Here is a 5,508-nt window from a genome sequence, read left to right as displayed (position 1 = left end):
AAAAAAAAAAAAAAATAGCTGAATGTTTTGGACGGCGCCTGTAGTCCCAGCTACTTGGGAGGTTGAGGCAAGAGAATCGCTTAAGCCCAAGAATCGGAGGTTGCTGTAAGCTGTGACACCGGGGCACTCAGGGCAACTGAGTGAGACCGTCTCAAAAAAAGGGAAAGAAAAGAAATAATTTATTGCAGCTCAATTTACAATCACTAAGATGTGGAAATAAGTGCTCATCGTCCCATGAATGGATTGATAAAACTGGTATATGTATACCGTGGAATAGACCATGCAAAATGGAGACTTTACATCTTTTGTATTAACTCCTGGATGGAGTTGGAGAACATTTAGTATCTTAAGAATGGAAAAGCAAGTATCTAATGTACTTTATACTAACGTGAAGGCAGGAGAAGAACATATCCACACAAGAGAAAAACTCAGTTCAAGTTAAGGGAAGGGGAGAGGATGGAGGGGTGAGAGGAGAGGAAGGAAGAGGACTGGTGTCCTCTCATGTAACAGGTACAATGTAAGAGTACATGGCAACCAGTACAACCTCCTGGGTGAGGAGCACAACTACCACAGGGACTTTACCCCCAAAACGGAAAAAGTGTAACCTAATCATCTATAACCTAATACTAATCATGTTACAGGAAAACAGCAAATTAAAACTGACACACACTTACACTAAAAATATAGAAGGAAGATTTCATTGCCAGTGAGAACTCAGGTGCCTCAAGCCTTAAAATGCTGAATTCTGGGGAATAGTTTTTTTTTTTTTTTTTTTTTTTTACGTATACATGTGTTTATTCGGTTTCCACTTTTTGCCTTCACAAAATTAAAAAGGCTTAAAATTTAATAACAATAGCAACGTTAAAGATAAGAACTAGAAACGAAACCTCGTAAAGAACGAAGGAAGATAAATACATTCAGAAAAGAAATCAGACAATTGCTGCATCGAAATATAAAGCAATAATAATAATGATACAAAGAAAGTAGCATTCACATTGTCAAACAAGAGTATGTCTATTATAGAATGCTTTGACTCTGAGGTTCAGTATGGAGTCATCAATTAACTCTTTTTTTTTTTTTTTTGGCAGTTTTTGGCCAGGGCTGGGTTTGAACCTGCAGCCTCAGGCATATGGGGCCAATGCCCTACTCCTTTGAGCCACAGGTGCCACTCCTCCTTTTTATTTTTCCAAAGTCTCAAAAATAAAAGTAAAATATAATTTCCAAGAATAGATCACCCCAAATCTTATAGACAATAGAAAAAGAAGAAATACTTCAAAATCATTCTACTTAATCTGGATACACCTGATATTAAAATTGGAGAAAATATATTCTTATAAAGGGGGAATTACAAACATATTACACTTATACATGAGGATGCAATATCCTAAACAACATATTAACAAGTTGAATTAAAAATTAATGTTGGCTTGGTCCCTGTGGCTCAAGCGGCTAAGGCACCAGACACATACACCTGAGCTGGCAGGTTTGAATCCAGCCTGGGCCTGCCAAACAACAATGAAAAACCAAAAAAAAAATATCTGGGCATTGTAGTGGGTGCCTGTAGTCCCAGCTACTTGGGAGGCAGAGGCAGGAGAATCACCTGAGCCCAGGAGTTGGAAGTTGCTGTGAGCTGTGAGCCCACAGCACTCTACTCAGGGCGACAGCTTGAGGCTCTGTCTCAAAAGAAAAAAAAATTAATGTACTTTGGTCAAAATTAAATCCAATTTATGTGAGAATTAGTCACTCTTTTCTTTTCTTTTCTTTTCTTCTTTTCCTTTCCCTCACCCCTCCCTCCTTCTCTGTCTGCTCTCCCCTTCCCCCATGTCCCACCATGTCATTAATTGTCATTAATTGTCCTCATATCAAAGTTGAATACATAGGATTCATACTTCTCCATTCTTGTGATGCTTCACTAAGAATAATGTGTTCCACCTCCATCCAGGTTAGTACAAATGCTGCAAAATCTCCATTTTTTTAATGGCTTAATAATATTCTATGGTATACATATGCCATGGCTTACCAATCCATTCCTGGGTTGAAGAACATTTAGGCTATTTCCACATTTAAGTGATTATAAATTGTGCTGTGATAAATAGCCTAGTATAAGTGTCTTTATAGTAAAAGGGTTTTTTTTTTTCCTTCTGGATAGATGCCCAGTAATGCGATTGCAGGATTAAATGGGAGGTCTAGGTTGAGTTCTTTGAGGTGTCTCCATACTTCCTTCCAAAAAGGTTGTATTAGTTTGCAGTCCCACCAGCAGTGTAAAAGTGTTCCTTTCTCTCCACATCCACGCCAGCATCTGCAGTTTTGAGATTTTATACTATAGGCCATTCTCACTGGGGTTAGATGATATCTCTGGGTGGTTTTAATTTGCATTTCTCTAATAATTAGGGATGATTAGCATTTTTTCATCTGTTTGCTAGCCATTCGTCTGTTGTCTTTAGAGAAGATTCTATTCATCTCTCTTCCCCATTATGGGATTGTTGGCTTTTTTCTTGTGGATTAATTGAAGTTCTATATAGATCCTGGTTATTAAGCTTTTGTCTGATTCAAAATATGCAAATATCCTTTCCCATTGGGTAGGTTGTCTTTTGCTTTGGTTGTTGTCTCCCTGGCTATACAGAAGCTTTACAGTTTAATTAAATCCCATTTGTTTATTATTGCTGTTGTTGCTATTGCCATGCCAGTCTTCCTCATAAAGTCTTTCCCCAGACGGATATCTTCCAGTGTTTTACCTGCTCTTTCTTAGAGGATTTTTATCCTTTCATGCCTTTTTTTTTTTTTTTTTTTTTTTGAGACAGAGCCTCAAGCTGTCCCTCTGGGTAGAGTGCCATGGCATCACAGCTCACTGCAACCTCCAACTCCTGGGCTCAAGCGAGTCTCCTGCCTCAGCCTCCCAAGTAGCTGGGACCACAGGTGCCCGCCACAACGCCTGGCTATTTTTTTTGGTTGCAGCCATCATTGTTGTTTGGCAGGCCCGGGCTGGATTCAAACCCGCCACCTTTGGTGTATGTGGCTGGCACCTTAGCCACTTGAGCCATAGGCGCCGAGCCTTATCCTTTCATGCCTTAAATTTAAGTCCTTTATCCATCTTGAATCAATTTTTGTGAGTGGAGAAAGGTGCAGGTCCAGTTTCAGTCTTCTACACATGGATATCCAATTCTCCCAGCACCATTTATTGAATAGGGAGTCTTTCCCCCAGTGGACGCTCTTATTTGGTTTATTGAAGATTAGGTGGCTGTAAGATATTGGTTTCATTTTCTGGTTTTCTATTCATTTCCAAATGTCTATGTCTTTATTTTTGTGCCAGTACCATGCTGTCTTGACCACTATGGCCTTGTAGTACAGCCTAAAATCTGGTATGGTGATATCCCCAGCTTTGTTTTTATTACTAAGAACTGCCTTAGCTCTCCAGTGATTTTTCTGGTTCCATACAAAACGCAGAATCATTTTTTCCAAGTCTTGAAAAAGTAGGATGTTGGTATTTTAATAGGGATGGCGTTGAACTGGTAAATTGCTCTGGGAAGTATAGACATTTTAACAATGTTGATTCTTCCCAGCCATGAGCATGGTATGTTCTTCCCTTTGTTAATGTCCTCTATTTCCTTTTTTAGGCTTTCATAATTGTCTTTATGGAGGTCCTTCACCTCTTTTGTTAGGTATATTCCTAAGTATTTCATTTTCTTTGGGGCTATGGTGAAGGGAGTTGAGCCCTTAACTAACCTCTCATCTTGGCAGCTGTTGGCGTATACAAAGGCAACTGACTTGTGGACATCGATTTTATATCCTGAGACATTACTGTATTTTTTGATGACTTCCAAGAGTTTTGTGGTTGAGTCTTTAGGTTCTCTAAGTATAAGATCATATCATCAGCAAAAAGGGAGAGTTTGACTTCCTCTGCTCCCATTTGGATGCTCTTTATTTTCTTGTCTTGTCTAATTGTATTGGCTAGAACTTCCAGCACTATGTTGAATTGTAATGGTGACAGAGGATAACCTTGTCTAGTTCCAGTTCTAAGAAGAAAAGCTTTCAGTTTTACTCCATTCAGTAAAATATTAGCTGTGGGTTTGTCATAGATAGCTTCAATCAGTTTAAGGAATGTGCCACCTATGACTATACTCTTCAGTGTTCTAATTAGAAAAGGATGCTCGATTTTATTGAATGCTTTTTCTGCATCTATTGAGAGGATCATATAGTCTTTGGTTTTGCTTCTTTTTTTTTTTTTTTAGAGACAGAGTATCACTTTATTGCCCTTGGTAGAGTGCTATGGAGTCACAGCTCACAGCAACCTCCAACTCCTGGACTTAGGCGATTCTTCTGCCTCAGCCTCCCAAGTAGCTGAGACTACAGGTGCCTGCCACAACACCAGGCTATTTTTTGTTGCAGTTTGGCCGGGGCCGGGTTTGAACCCGCCACCCTCGGTATATGGGGCCGGTGCCCTACTCACTGAGCCACAGGCGCTGCCCCTGGTTTTGCTTCTGTTGATACAGTGAATAACGTTTATGGACTTGAGCAGGCATCCTCAAACTACGGCCCACGGGCCACATGCAGCCTGCCTAGGACATTTATCTGGCCTGCTGGGTGTTTCTGCCACCGCTGCCTGTCCTGCTTAGCAGCAGACTCATCCCGGGGCCGCAGTCCGGCCCTCCAATGGTCTGAGATACAGTGAACTGGCCCCCTGTTTAAAAAGTTTGAGGACCCCTGGACTTAAGTATATTAAATCAGGCTTACATCCCTGGGATGAAACCTACTTGATCATGATGTATGACTTTTTTATTAAATTCTATTAAGTCAAATACACGTAGACCATGAATACATTCATGCACATGTGGGGGACAATGTCCTGGGTTTTTTTTTTTATACAATCTGACATGGTTACATCAAACCCATCATCATAGCTTTCACCTCATTTACTTGATTATTGTGCCATGTATGACTTTTTTGATGATAAGCTGTAATCTATTGGCTAAGATTTTGTTGAGAATTTTTGCATCTATATTCATTAGTGAAATTGATATGCCATTTTCCTTTTTAGTTGGGTCTTTTCCTGGTTTTGGTATCAAGGTCATGTTTGCTTCATAGAACATGTTGTGGAAGATTCCTTCCGCTTCAATTTTTTGGGAATAATTTCTGCAGTATAGGAATAAGCTCTTCTTTGAAGGTTTGATAGAATTCTGGTGTGAAGCCATCCGGACCAGGGCATTTTTTTGTTGGGATATTTTTTTTGTTTGTTTCTTTGATCTCAGTGCTTGAAATTGATCTGGTCAGGAGATCTATTTCATCTGGCCTAAGTCTAGGGAGAGGGTATGATTCCACATATTGATCCATTTCCTTCACATTGTCAAATTTGGGGGCATAAAGTTTCTGATAGTATTCAGAGATAATCTCTTGTATCTCTGTGGCATCAGTTGTTATTTCCCCTTTATCATTTCTAATTGAGGTTACTAGAGATTTTACTCTTTTATTTCTAGTTAGTGTGGCCAAAGGTTTATCTATTTTATTTTATTT

The sequence above is a fragment of the Otolemur garnettii genome, unplaced genomic scaffold (genome assembly GCF_000181295.1).
Source record: "Otolemur garnettii isolate 467f Iridium unplaced genomic scaffold, OtoGar3 scaffold00091, whole genome shotgun sequence".
NCBI lineage: Eukaryota > Metazoa > Chordata > Mammalia > Primates > Galagidae > Otolemur > Otolemur garnettii.
Note: the sequence above shows the minus strand (reverse complement) of the source record.